The sequence below is a fragment of the Puma concolor genome, chromosome B4 (assembly GCF_028749965.1).
Source record: "Puma concolor isolate L17-30 chromosome B4, mPumCon1.1.hap2, whole genome shotgun sequence".
In the NCBI taxonomy this organism is placed as follows: domain Eukaryota; kingdom Metazoa; phylum Chordata; class Mammalia; order Carnivora; family Felidae; genus Puma; species Puma concolor.
In genome coordinates, this window is record NC_141673.1 from 139,486,393 (window position 1) to 139,502,354 (window position 15,962).

Below are 15,962 nucleotides of genomic sequence, written 5' to 3' on the forward strand. Positions count from 1 at the left end.
GTTAATTTTACGTGTCAGCTCAACTGGGGTCCTGCCAGAGCATTATTTCCGGGCGTGTGTTTTTGGGGGAAGTTAACAGTAACGAAGATGGTCCTCTGCAGTGTGGGGGCCTCATCCAATGCCATGGGGGCCTGGATAGCACATAAAGGCATATGAAGGGGGAACCTGTTTTCTCTGCCTGAACTGGGACATAGATCTTCTCTTGCCCTTGGACCGGGGCTTACACCATCGGCTCCCCTGCCTCTCGGGCCTCCGGGTGTGACCGGAACTGCTCCAGCAGCCTACCTGAGCCTCCAGCTTGGCAGACATCCACTTTTCTTAAAAAGAACAGAAGACCAAGGAACCTATGACTCACAAAAATGAACAAATAATCCAGATATTTGAAAAACAACTACAGTATCTAAAATGAAGGACCAAGATGAGCCAATAAAAGTATAAATCTGGAGAAAAACAAAGCTAACTTAAGGAACAGAAAAGAATTATTAAAAAAGAAAAAAAGAAAGAAAAGAAAAAACAGAGATAATGTAGTAAATAGTTTATTCATAAACAGGTTGCTGTGAAAACGAGCAAGTAAGTGTATTGAAAATTTCAAAACACAATTGTGAAAAGGAAAAACATTGAGTAGCAGCGTTTCCAACCACTCTTGTACTTCCTGAAATAAAGGAGGAAATATCTCAAAACGTATCCAAAACACGAAGAAAGATGATGGGTAGCACGAGTGAAATATTAAGACATATGAAAGATCAATTAAAGAGTTTATGAATGTGAGAACAAAACAAATGAGAAGACTTGAATTATTAAAGAAGCAACAGAAGCAATGTGTGCGACACCTGCAAATGGGCAGCCGAGTCCAGAAGACAGAGCATCTAAGTTGGAATCATCTACAAGGAATCCCAAAGAACATGAATGCTAACAGAGTCCCACCCAGGGTACCCTTCTTACAAGTTTAAAAGACTAAGTATGAAGGGAAAAGCCCAAAAGGTACCAGAAGGAAAGAACAGGTCAGCTTCAAGTCAGAATTAGATCTTCCTCAGACTTTCCATCAGCAACCTTAGGAAGAAGAAAAAAACAGGCAGAAATGTCCACAGGAGTCTAGGGGCAGGGAAAAAATCATTCTGAACTTAAAGTTCTAGACCCAATCAAAATACCATTCAAGTGTGAGGAGTGATCAATACTTTTTCGGAAACGCCATGACTTGGGAAGTCTATCTGTCACCTGTTGCCTTTGAAGAATTTGCTGACCGATGTTCAGATAGGAAACAGGACCCAAGAAACAGTGATCTGTTGGGCTAAATTGGCATTGAGACCAGCAAGGATGAGGGATTTAAAGGAATCCCAGGTGGATGGCTTCATAGGAGATCTAATCTCCAGGAGTGGGGGAGGGTAAATGTTTTAGACAAAAGCAAATTCTCTGTAAAACAATAGGGTAGCTTATAAACCAGAATCTCATTATTTATGATAATTATTACAAGTTGTTAATAATAATAACTGCCCTGTACAAAAGGAATGTGTGAGACATATAGTAACTTAAACTGAGGAGTCAGGAAATAGATGTTAAAGTGTATTTTTTAATAACATAATAATGACCAGTGAAGAATTATAAATGAAAATAGGACTGGCAGGAATTATTAGAATAAGTAGAAGGAAGCCAAGTACTTCAACTGAGATATTTCTAATCTGTTCATGCAGAGGAGCCAATAGATACTGTTTACATTTAATAAATAAAACAAAATACCAAGTTATCGCCTCTGACCATGGTTAAAAAAAAAAATCAGTGGGGTATTTAAACCTCCAACTCAAGAACTTCTGGGCCAGATGGAGAGCCCAGAATTCTCCTATTTTTTTTTAAATTGTTTAATGTTTATTTATTTTTAAGAGAGAGACAGAGTGCAAGTGGGGGATGGGCAGAGAGAGAGGGAGACACAGAACCCAAAGCAGGCTCCAGGCTCTGAGCTGTCAGCACAGAGCCTGATGCGGGACTCGAACCCACGAGGTGTGAGATCATGACCTGAGCCAAAGTCGGACGCTTAACTGACTGAGCCACCCAGGCGCCCTGATTAGTCCCTCCTTAAATACGCGATAACATTTAACTCACTGAAGATTTACCTGCTTGAGGGTAGGGCTCATATAAAGTACTTACCATTGGATGCCTGCAAAAGAGCATGGATTCCATGTTGGTTTGTTACATGAGTTTCACAAACCATTGCTGCTGGCAGTAATCTGCGGTCCACCAGATTAACCGACAACTGCTTGTCATCTAAGCCATGCTGGAGACCTGTAAGGATCTGCCCCTGATTGTTTAGAAATCTCACTGTACTTAGGCAAAAAGACATTGATACATTTCTTCAGATGGAAAAACCATAGAGCAGGTCTAATCTAATGGTCTACTTAGAAGAAGTTCCAGGGTCTTGCCTTCTCGGTCTGAGGGCCCCTTTCTTCCAGCTCTTCTCCCAGAGCATGGTCTCCAGTCGCCATTACACCCTGTTGCTGGCATCCTGTGCCATCCCCTGGGGGAAGCTGGTTTGCAAGAAGACACCACTCACCAGGCCTGTCCCTTGGGAAGTGTCTTCCTGTTCTCTTAGCATTCACACCTTTTGATAGGCGTGGCCTATACATCCACAGCCATCATGTTCCCAGCAGGCACTTGGAAACCATAGGCTCCCTTGCCTGATGCAATCGATGTCCTTTCATGGCTGTCTCAGAAGTTTGCCACAAGGTAAATATGTATTTATAGAATTTATTCACCAAGCATAGGTATTAAGAAATACCACACATTAGTTAGTTTAAAAAAAAATTATAAATAATAACTGACAAAAATTGAGCCATACACTGCCAGAAACCCTTATATTCTTCTCAAGATAAGTTTATTTTTGTTTAATTTGGAATAAACAGAGAATATCCTAAAATTGGAGAGGCAAAGGTTGCTATTCTGTACCTCGGACAATAAGTTTCTTGGTAAAAACCCTGCGGTTTTTCCTTAATGGACACATAAAAATGCTTTGTCATTAGTGCACGAAATGCTTTCTTGAAAATGCTTTCTTTAAAATCAGTTTTTTTCTTAAGTAGTATTAGAACTTTTCTCTTAATTCTGTTCTCTTTGTCATACAACCATTTTTTTTGCATATAGGAAAAAACCTGTAAGTATACTTAAATATAAATATAAAATGGCGCATCTGACATCCGTGGACTGCTAAGAACATATCACAACGCACGAAAATTCTTTCTTAAATATAATATGCTTCTCGGTAGAATGCAGCTGTAATGTGGGTAAGTTAGAATAATCGCTTATGATTTTATAATCAAAACATAGATTTAGTGTTATTGTTAAATTTTAAATCTGAAAACATTCTGATATAACTGTGTGTATTTTCTGGTTTTATTTTTTGAGGCTCGAATGAACATATTACTATGAGTAGATTTATAGATAGAGATATCATCTCAGAACTTAAGAAATACTCCGCAGACACTGACATGGACCCTGGTCTCTAGGTCAATTGGAAATATTTAAGAGCTGAGAATCAATCTCACCACCCTGCCCGGGAATGAAAACCGTCAAAATCGGTAAAGCTCACTGATACTCTCTTTAGAGCCCATCAATGTTGTAAAACCTTCAATGACCTTCTGTTCGCTTATTTCTTCTCCAGAAACTTTGACACTCTCTGCCTCCCTCCCGCCCCGCCTCAAGAGGCCCTCATTTACAAACATCAGTTTTTAAACAGGCTTTATGAAAGTAAATGAGGCCATTACATTTAGAAATTCGATTTTAGAGCACACCCTTCGCTTGAAGTTGGACACAGCTTCTAATTTTCGATACTGCTGGTTAATTATCTAAGTACCCTCCTAGAGCGCGAAGTCTCTTGGGTTCTGTCGTCAGCTTCCAGCTGGATGACACAGAACGACGGTTTACGTGCATTCTCATTTGTACTATTGCAGTTATTGTTATTATTATTTATTCAGAGCATTTTTACGCCTGATTAGTGACGGGTCCTGAGAGGATTTGACATGACATGCCGTCAGGAAGACAAAAACCGCTGCCGTAGGGATGTGTTACAGCCTCGCTGAGGCAATTTGGAAGAATAAGGACTGTCAAAAGCAATCAGACCCACACCAGAGTCTCTATTAACTCTGGGGGAAGACACTTGGCAGAGCTGAGCACAGTGGCCGTCCTGACGGGTGACAGCTGCGGGGACCCGGCCGGCACAGGTTAACCTTTCGGATCACGATGTGGACCAGAAGACTCTGCCCACCTGCAGAGATCCCGAGATCCCCTGTTCCCACCAAGTAGCGGCCGTTCATGCAAAACCCAGGGCCCGGTTGGCTCACCAACTTTCAAGGGAATGGTCAAGTCTGAGGGAAGAGCAGACCAAAAAAGACTTTGCGAAACTCCCGCTTGCTCCATCAATCTGTGTAGAGAGAGTTCTCCTCTCGAACATGTTTTTGTTTCCTGGGGCGGAACATTGCCACGTGCCCAAACCGTCGTTATCCAGCCGCACCTTGAGCACTGTGCTCTCCAACCGATGTGACATGATCGATGGTGGAGGTTAAGAGGGCGGCCGTCTGGAAGACAGCCCGAGTTTAAGAACAGACGGCGGCGGAGCTGGGGTTGCAGCCTGGTCAGATGCCCTTGAATGTGAGGAATGTGGCAGCAGTGGCACCCGGTGTTTGGGATCAACAGAAGGTAAGGTGTTGGGTTCCCCGCGTCCTCTGCTCTATCTCCACTACTCACGGAGCCTCACCAGCCGGGAGGGGGGTCACGTGTGCGTGAGCTTATGGATAAGCAGAACCAGCATGACATTAGATTTATGCAGCCATACAGCCACCGTAGGGAATAATAATAACATCATTTTGAAGAGCATTACATTTTTAAAGTCGATAAAAGAATTCCTTTGAAAACATAAAATTGTATTTCTCACTTGCTAATACAATTCCAACACACAATTTGCTTCATCAGAAGCATAGGCTAAATTACACCAAGGGGTTTCTACTTGCAGTCATTCACATATTATTTATAATTTACTCTACATAAGGCTCTTTCATGTACAATTTGAACGCTTCTTTTTAGCTAAAGAACATAAAACCATTTACTATTGCTATTTCGCATTTACCCCCTTTTCCAAAATCGGACGACATATTTTTCTTGGGGCGCAGTGTTTCGCATAGGAATAAAAGGTTTAGCTAGCGACGGTAAACCAGAAAACAGATTAATAAATTGTTTGGAAGGGTCGAGAAAACCCACGTCCTCCATGAGGTTTCCATGAGCTCTTGAGGCTCTCCGTGAGCGCTCCACGAAGAGAGCTGCGGACGCTGGCTTCCCTTCAGTTTATGATCAGATGATGGACCGCACACCTCCCGTATCAGCAAGCCCGGCTCACGCACCCCTTCCAGGGGAGACACAGGCGGGGAGCAACTCCCCCCAGCAGGCCCCAGCCAGACTGGGTTTCCCCATGTGAAAAAGCCCAAACGTTGACCGTATTGAAATAGTTTTGTTTTTAACTGTGGGATGCACATTGAAAACATTGGGGGGTGAACCAAGGCACTAATACATGGCGTCCAGTCTGCTCATACACTTTGTGGGTCAGCGGTAAGGGAAGAGTCACAGCTTGAAATGCTTTCCACGTCTTCCCACACTCCAGTGTGTCTCATTTGATAACGAAAATTCGTGCTGACAAGCAGCGTAATATTTTAACAAAACAATACTTTTAGACCTATATTCTACCACCCCCTCCCTTTTTGTTAAGTTTTAAACGAATGCTAAAGACTCCGGGCTTCTTGAACTTTGAGCATTTTCTTCTCCGGTTCTCATATCAAGTTAAATAAAATGAGAGCAGCCAGGGGCACCTGGGTGGCTCAGTCGGTTGACAATGTCCAACTCTGGATTTCAGCTCCGGTCTTGATCGCGGGGTGGCGAGTTCAGGCCCCACGCCAGGCGTGGAGCCTACTTAAAAAAAAAAAATTAAAGGAGCTCACTATTTAAAACAAAATCATTCTCTTCATTAAAAAAAACTGTACATTTTTAACTTTTATTTTGGATGTATGAAGCGTTTAGTGAAACGTCTTTAAACATTCCATAAAAACCTCTTAATCAAAGGATGAAAGCTATTTTTTTTATTATACCTTTAGCTTTTTCAAGGTGCATTCACGGTCGTAAACTTCATAGGTAGACCATCACTGTGGAAATGAGAGAAAAACAGGATTGTAGGACAAAGAGAAGGAGCTTTCTTGTAAAGAGAGGAGAAATTCATGCACAGTCTTGCCCCTGATAAATCAACATATGATCATCTGAAAGGCAATTACATTATATTGGGAGCTTCTCTACAGCCCCAGCCAAAATACCAGAGCTGCTTCGAAGGCAGCAGTGTTTATGTAGTAAACATGCAATTGAAAGTAAAACTCATCTGTAGTCAAAGGAACTTTTTATTAAGAAAGAAAAGAATCACTCAAAAATAACGTCCCGTTCTAAACCAGTAGGATGTCACTGGGGTTCTAAGGAGGCTTTGTAGGGTAATGTATAATGCAACATGGACAGTTTCTCAAATGCAACAGGACAGGAGCTAATTATATAATTAGTCTTTGTTCATTATACATGTGTGATATAATCAGATTTAGGGATAATATGAAACTATGAAACCGCAGGTCTTGTCACGTTAAATTGATGAGAAAAATTATTGCTTAAAGAGACCTTATGACATATTAATAAATGGGTATAGTCTGTAAGGAATATTAACAAAACCTGTCTGAACGAGATTATAAATCTCCAGTGAGTTTTTAAATTACTCATGCCTCCAGGACACAGAAACACCAACTACTGGATTGTAGCCATGTCAGATTTGCAGCTACAAGGCTTTAAAAAAAAAATAGCAAGATAAAAGGCAATGCTTAATTGTGTCCACAGATAAATCCCAGGTTAGGTGAATTTTGTGCCTGTGCAACGAAAGTGCGCCTGCGGGCATTGCAAAATGGCACCGGCTCGATCTCAAACCGTAAGGAAGGCCCTCCAAGAGCAAACTCGAAGCACAAATACATCCAGTATTTAATATCTTACTAGACATACTTCTTGCAGGAAGAACAAACTTACATGGATGATTTACAGTTTCAGTTAGAAACTGTTTTCTCAGGCACTTTGTTGATTTCTGCAAACGCCAATCACGGGGGATGTATTTACAGCAAATAGTAGAGATTTGGTTTATTTCCACATGCTTTAGATTTATTAATTCGGTTTGTCTTTACACATGGTGAAGCTCAAGCCTGCCCGGATGAAGTCCCTTGGACCAAGTCATGAATCTGGTGAATTCTTCCTGTACCATGGGTTTGAACCCAGGCAGGAAACTGGCTGTAACTCAGTTTTACAAGTGCAAGCATATGGATATTTACGGCCTCTAATGGTCTCTAAGAAAAGTAGCTCCGTTGAACAAAAAGCAGTTTGGGTAAACATAAGCATAGCAATGAGAACTTCAGCAAATCATCAAAGAACGTGAGAGGTGACTTAGCACCTACTTATTTTAAATACCCCACCCTTATCATTTTCCTTGGCCCTGCTGAGAAGTAGAAGTCTACCTTCATGAATGAGATCTGTGAGAAAGCACGCAGTTCTCGGCTTCTGTCACGTGAGGGTGACGTTAAGAGGAAGTGTGATTGGCCACTATGTAGAAGAGGAACGTTCATTGCTGTGTGAAGTGGTATTTCCAGAAACTTCTACCAATGCCTAAGAATCCATTCTTCTTAGGGAAGGTGATGCCGCTTTACCTTTCACGGTTCTGGCTTGGGTATTCCAAGTGACCTTGGATGGCGTTTCGTGGGCGTGGTTGGTGAGGAACAGTGGCACTGATCTAGCTCCTGTCTCCTAGTAAAGAGCTGTGAACTCCCCTGGGCGGAAGCTGGGCTGTACGACCCGGCCTTCCACAGAACGCTCACGGCATTCAATCCACCCTGCAGACCAGACTGCTGACTGCTGATTTAGAAAACCTTCTTGAAAGCCTCATGACCTATAGCTTGGAGATAGAATTGGCAACTCAGATTTCCTTTCAGGTGGATTTGTTGACTGTCCCAAGGAAGATACTAGCAAGATTCCTCTCATTCGTTCATTCCTTCATTCACTCTAAATTTGCACTATGTGGAGAAAGCTTTCATATGCTTCTTCCAAAATGTGCAGCCAGTTAGAGGCATTCCAGGGTAATTGTTTGTCTTAGAATCGGTGGGCAGGGCTCCGAATCTCCATCCAGAGCTCCTATGTCCATTTTAACCCATGTTTTATATCATGGCACGGCTTGAAGAAGCAAGGACAGGACCCCTTCGCTTAAATAAAAGTTTTTGCTTTTATGTTTTAAACAATGACCCAGATTTTTCCAACCTTAAATCCAAGTTTAAGCATGGCACTACCCAATTGGTATCATTAAGCACACAGCTGCCAATACTATTAAAAGCGCTGGCATACATTTTTTTTTTGCACAGAAGTATATTTCTTTGAATATTATTTACAGTTATTCGCTTTGTTGTTATTTTTCTTCCATACCTATTATGCTATATTTTGTCATATCTAATCAGTGCTATTATATGTGCATCTTAATTGACGATATAATAGTCAAAATTGTAGCAATTCAAAGTTTTTAAGGTCACTAGTTAGTTTTATTATTTAAAGAAACTGCTAATATTTTTGTCCCGGGTATGTCAGGGGCAAGAATTGGTGAAGGAGCAGAGGACTGTGGTATAGGGCTGAGGGTGGTTGAAAAGAGCAACGGGAAATAACTAGTTCATGCTTCAAAAACGTGGCTAGCACTACTCAGGTTCAACGCAGGTAGAAGTTACCTCCTTGGTTCAATAAATATTTGGAATATTGTCCATCATGTTATTTTGAACTTCTCACTCCACATTTAACTCCACCCTCCTCCATCACATGTAGCTTCCTCACTTTGAGTAGTTTTTCATAGACCAGCTGTGGAACATCATCAAGATCCCATGGCCAAGAGTGAGGAAGAAGGAATAAATTATCTAGATGCCCTATATGACTAGGAAAAAACAAATTCAGTTATTTAGACCTTAGTCACTCCCTTATAAACATACTCTCTTAAATACGTCCACTACCTATATCAATGTTCTTTTCTTCATGAAGAAATCTACATATTTTTCTAAATATTCCTTTGGCTAACCCAGTTTTGACACTTGATTTCCCTTGTGCAGAGAAGTTGCAGGAAAACATGTCCCTACACTCTGACACTGGGATTCTCTGCACCTAAGCTGTTAGAAGAGTGAGGACCCTGCCTACCTGATGGAGACTGAATTTCTTTGATCCAAGAAATTAATTGACCACAAATCACTGCCTACGATAGTTTACAACCAAAGCAAGTAAATGTGTACTTACTTGTGCACCTGTTTATGGTCTATCTTTCCTCAAAGAAGATAAAGCCCAAGATAGCAGAGCCTTTATTACTTCATTCACTAACACGTAGGACAGAATGGAGCATAGTTCCTGGCATGTAGTAACTGCTAATAAACATTTGTAGGAATAACCACTGGATGGCTAGAGGCACACGTGGAGAGATAGATGGGTGGGTAGATGAGTAGATGGACAGATGGATGGATGGATGGATGGGTGGATGGGAGGGCAGGTGGATGATGGCATTCCCTGCATCACTCTCTTGGAACTTTGGTTTGAAGAATTATATTGACTGTCTTTGAAGACTATTTTGATGAGAGAGCCGCTTCGTAGACAAAACTAGATGTGATTCTTCTAAAACTGTACTCTGCTTAATATGGGAAGAATGATGCACCAATATATTGGTCCTAAAATGATCTTACTTTTCAATAAAACAGCTTTTATGCGAGTTTTTGCAATGTAAAAGAGATTGTCGTTTAAATAGCACTGCTGATAGACTTTTGAGCTAAAATAGCTCAACATGCTTGTCATTATATCTTCAGGTCATTTAAAATTAACGTTCAGCTGGGGCGCCTGAGTGGCTCAGGCAGTTAAGTGTCCAACTTCAGCTCAGGTCGTGCTCTCGCAGTTCATGAGTTTGAGCCCCGCGTGGGGCTCTGTGCTGACAGCTTGGAGCCAGGAGCCTGCTTTGGATTCTGTGTCTCCCTTCCTTACTCATGTTCTGCCTCTCTCTCAAAAATAAATAAACAAAAAAAAATTTTTTTAATTAACATTCAGCCTAATGATCTATCATAGAGGTCTCAAGCTGTTACCCTAATGTTTTCATGATTTTATTTTCCAACCATTTTCCTGGAAGTCATCCTAATTCAGAGATCTTCATAATGCTTACTTGAAAATCACTCTCTGAGGTGCCTGGGTGGCTCAGTCGGTTTGGCATTTGACTTCGGCTCAGGTCATGATCTCGCGGTTCATGAGTTCGAGCCCCACATTGGGCTCTGTGCTGACAGCTCAGAGCCTGGAGCCTGTTTTGGATTCTGTGTCTCCTTCTCTCTCTGCCCCTCCCCCACTCATGCTCTGACTCTCTCTCTCTCTCTCTCTCTCTCTCTCTCTCTCTGTCAAAAATAAATAAACATTAGAAAAGAAAAAAAGAAAAAAAAATCACTGCCTAATCAAGTTAGTGCTTGCCTCTACTCTGTAACATAATTGCAAATTGTCTTATGAGATGTCTTTGGACAACTGGACCGTGAAAATCATGTCCACAGCCGCTGCAAAAAAGACCCTCACTTTTGCATTTGGACCGTGATGGAAGATACATTCAAATTACTCTCTTTAGTTAGTGATACTTTACTTCTCTACCATGAAGTATTATATGCTGGGAGAAAGTAAGAGAAGGAGCCAAAGAGAGAAAGTGAAAAAGCAAGTCTTGGATGTTAAACTCAAATCAAATCTATATATTTTGTTAAAGACTTTGTTAAAGTGGTCCTTTTTTTAAATTTTTTATTTAAATTCCAGTTGGTTAACATACAACCAACAATGATATTAGTTTCAAGTGTACAATATAGTGATTTAACACTTCCATCCATCCCCCAGTGCTCATCACGACAAGTCATCCTTAAGCCCCATCACCTATTTCCCCCAACCCTGCCCACCTCCCTTCTGGTAAACATCAGATTGTTCTCTACAGTTAAGAGTCTGTTTCAAGGGGCACTGGGAGGCTCAGTCAAGAGTCTGTTTCAAGGGGCGCTGGGGGGCTCAGTCAGTTAAGCATCCGACTTCGACTCAGGTCATGATCTCATGGTCCATGAGTTCGAGCCCCGCGTCGGGCTGTGTGCTGACAGCTCAGAGCCTGGAGCCTGCTTCAGATGCCGTGTCTCCCACTCTCTGCTCACCCCCACCCCCCCCGGCTCACTCTCTGTTTCTCTCTCTCAAAAATAAATAAACATTAAAAAAAAAGAGCCTGTTTCTTGGTTTGTCCCTCTTCTTTATTCCCCTTTGCTTGTTTGTTTTGTTTCTTGAATTCTACATATGAGTGAAATCGTATGGTATTTCTCTTTCTCTGACTCACTTACTTCATTTAGCATAAAACCCTCTAGCTCCATTCATGTCATTGTAAGTGGCAAGATTTCATTCTTTTTGATGGCTGAATGATATTCCATGGTGTATATATCTACATTTTCTTTATCCATTCATCAGTCACTGGACACTGGGGCAGTTTCCAGAATTAGGATGTTGTAGATAACGCTGCTATAAACGAAAGATGGATCCTTCTGGATTAGTACTTTTGTGTTCTTTGAGTAAATAGCTAATAGTGCAATTGATGGATTGTAGGGTAGTTCTATTTTAACTTTAGAGGAACCTCCATAGTGTTTTCTACAGCGGGTGCACTAGTTTTCATTACCACTAACAGTGCACCAAGGGTTCCCCTTTCTCCACATCCTCACCAACACCCGTTGTTTTTTGTGTTGTTGATTTTAGCCATTCTGACCAGTGTGAGGATCTCACTGTGGTTTTGATTCGCATTTCCCTGAAGATCAGTGACGTTGAGGCAAGAGAACAAAAGCAAAAATAAACTATTGGGACGTCATCAAAATAAAAGGCTTCTGCACAGCAAAGGAAACAATCAGCAAAACTAAAAGGCAACCTACGGAATGGGAGAAGAGATTTCCAAATGACATATCTGATCATGGAATTAGGATCCAAAATATACAAAGAACTTATAAAAGTCAACACCCAAAAACCGAACAAGCCAGTTGCAAACCAGTCAGAAGACCTTAATAGCCATTTTTCCAAAGAAGGCATACAAATGGGCAACACACACGTGAAAACACGCTCAACATCACTTATCATCAGGGAAATGTCAGAATCGTACTTGTAATTTTTGTTTGATGTGTATATTTATATGTGCATACCTTCAGGAGTTTTACATTTACCTGGTGAATTATGTCTTTTGTCAATAAATAATTACTTTTCTTTTAATCTAATATTTTCTTTTGCCACAATGTTCATTATCATGAATATAATATAACTATATCTTCTTTTGTTGGTCAGCATTTTCTTGATATGTATTTCTAAACTTCAAACTTCTGTGTTAATATATTTTAAATACTTTTATCACAACAACATATATAGTTGTTGTATTAGTCAGGTTTTTCAAGGGTAATGAGATAATACGATATAAATGTATACACTTTAGAAAGTGGAGCTTGTTAATGGCATTAAGCATCAAGTCACTGGTAACATCTACATTATAAGTAATCGGGTGGCATGATGTTGGAGGCTGGTGGCTAGCCCAAACTGCAAGGTGGACATTAGGCTGGAGGTCTAGAACTGAGGTTCCAGTTTGAAGGCAGTCTGCTAGAGAATTCCCTCTCAGAACAGAACAGGTTCTGTTCAGGCCTTCGACTGGTTGAACGAGGCCCACCTACACTGTGGAGGGCAATCTGCTTTACTCCGTGGATTGAACTGTTAGTCTCATCCAGAAGTATCCCTTGCAGAAACACCCAGAATAATGTTTGACCAAATGTCTAGGCACCCCGTGGACCAAACAAGGTAACAGAAAATTAACCATCACAATTGTTTTTATCCATTGTAAGAATTTCTATCTTTTAAGACATGATTTTAATTTTTTACATTATGATTAATGGTATATTTGTGACCCATACAGTTCATATCTGTGATCTTATGACTGCTCTTTTTTGTTCTCATTTTCTCTTCTCTTTTTGTTTCTCTTTCCTTGCCTCCCTTTGGATTCTTCCAACTCCTCTACTTGTTGTTTAAACAACCATCTTCCTGTGTGGTTGCCCACAATGAGTTTTCATTGCTACACTTTTCAAAGGTATCTTGTGGCATTTACCCTTATATATCAGCATGCCTACTTGTCTAAAAATGACTAAAGTTAACTAGTATCCGTATCATTTTCCTGAATAATTACAAGATATTTAGATAACTTTTCCATCGAGCATTTCGATTACATCTTATGTGTCATTGTAGTCCCATATTTTAATGCCATTTCACAACGAGGACAATGAAATTATTCATTGCTGTTATTATCAAATTTCATAACCAATGCTTAGTCAGAATTACTACTGTTTTTCCTAGTTTATTTGCTCTCTTTTGCTTCTTGGTGCTGCATTAGAGCCTCTCGCTGTATCTTTTATGTCTTGAGGTTTCTTTGGATTTGTTTTTTTATCCTTTAGAATCTCTGTGCTATATTTTTAGCCAGGGATCAATAATTTTTTTTGTAAAGGGCCAAATAATAAATATTTTAGCGTTCTTAGGCCACGAAAATCTAACATATTTTTATCTGTTCCTTCTTCTCTGGTAAATCCTAACGGTGAAATGTGGTTTCACCATCCATCGAAGCCAAATGAAGGTGCGTGGCAGATGGGAATACATGGAAAGACTTAGAGCACAACTGATGGATGATTTTCTTTAAAAAGAAATAAATTCAGTGCTTTTAGATATTATTGAAAAATCACCAGGAGTTATGAAATTGCATACTTATGAAAATGAGGGATTTCAGTATAGTTGAAACCAGCTTCCTTCAGTGGCCTAGTTCCAACGTGTGCTTTGTTGACACCTGTATCCTTTCTACTCTCAACTTGCTATGGCCAAGAATAGAGCCTGAGGGCCCGAAGCACTCCTTCAATCCCATGCAGTGTGCTAAGCATCCTGTGTGTGTCTCCCAGCCCTCCCTGAGCTGATGTATGTGGTCAGCCTCACTTGAGCCTAGGCATACATAGGTACTGGGAAAATCTTGTTCAATCTCTCCATCGCTTTTTACAGTAATAATCCCACCTGATGAAAAGCCACCTTAGAAAGTAGAACGTGTTAATGACGTAAAGCTGTAAAGTCATTAGGGTGCCTCTAGCTGTATTGTTTTGTAATGTGTTGAACATTGCTGTGTTTGCCTTAGGTTCATTCTCTGCAGCCTGGTCTAATTATTAGCGATTAAGAAAAGCTTTGGCCATCATGGGCATTGTTGGATACGGATGTGCACTCAGACAGAAAGTGACAAACCAATCAGCAGATCGTGACAGTATCTGTTCATTCACTGATTAAGTCTTTCAAAAAATGTATTGGGCATCACTGTTCCAGGCACTGTTCCAGGCACTGAGGCTAGATCAGTGAACAGATCAGGCAGGTTTCTTGCTCTCGTAGAATTTTTTTTTTTTTAGCGTTGAATCTACAATACTTATATATCTTGCTTGAGCAAGTAGTTGCCATATGGGTTTTTTCTGAGTACCTTATTTTTCTCAGGAAATAAGAAAACGAGACAAAGTAAAGTGAATATTTTTATTTACCTCAAGCATAGATTAAGTATATTTTCTCAAATGTATATTTGATCAACCGATATTCGATCCACGTATGAATGCATAAAATATTCTTAATACTATCTGAAAGTTGAATAAAAACAGATATAATTACATAAAAAGGCAGTCTCAATGCTTTTAGAATAAATGAATAATATCTACTCTAAAAAAGCTCATTTGTAAGAACAGAACCAGCTAATTATTTTCTAGGAGAAGGAAAGTCTTTTCTGAGGATGGCTGATAAAACTTCCTTCCTTTGAGTTTTCTAAACTTGCCCGACCCATTTTAAAGTCTATTTTAAATTTATGAGTGAACTTTCAATTTTATAGATAAGTAGTACCTGGCAAATGTATTTGCATCAGAGTGTATATTTTTGCTAGCTTTGACAAAAAAAAAAAAAATTACATTTGAACTAGATAAAAACGCTTCCCTTTTATTTAGGCTTTCAGTGTGATAATCTTGACATGTGACCCCCGCGCACCCTCGTCACCAGGCTCGAATTACTCCCTCTGTTAGTCATGATGGATGCACACCTGTCCCTCCGCGTCACCTGATTCCAAATAAGTTAGAGGATGTTTCTGGCGAAAGGAATGTGTGATTAATGAACAAAGCACAGCTTGCTACCCTTGAGCAAGCCGCCAAAAATCATGATATTAGCACCTCTGGTAAGAGCTTTTTAACTCAATCAGCCAGTTGGCTTTAGCTACACATTTAAAAACATCAGCTGAATTTTTCGCAGATGGAAGAAGAGGGTTTGTGATTAAGTATGCTCTGGTCACTGCACTGTGGAGGGAGGACGGAGAAGCCTGGGCATACACAGGATGCCTGTGCCACGTCCCCCCTGAGCTCGTGTTCCTGGTGCTCACAGGCCAGTGTTCACCACCACCCGACGTTTTACAGCCCTTCGCCCACAGCCTTTGTCTGTGTAAGTTTCTCACTCAGGAAGTACACACATGTTCATTGCCTCAGTGAGGTCATCTGAGTAGGATCTCTAATCCTCACCACCTACCCACACGTGGGTTTCGATATTTTACTGTCAATTTGGTATTTGTGTAAGAATGTCCCCCACTCAGGGCTCACACGTTCCTGCACAGCATTTTCTTAACAAACCTAGAGACCCTTTCTGCTCCCTTCGTGGCACAAACAGGATCTCAGTTCCTCCCTGGGAACTCTTTTCTCCTTTCCTTCTTTCTCTCCTTCAACTCTTCTGTTGACATGTCACGGTCGGTATATAATCCTGTGTCGTTTTAATTCGGCCCCTGGATTTCCACGTCTCTTGTA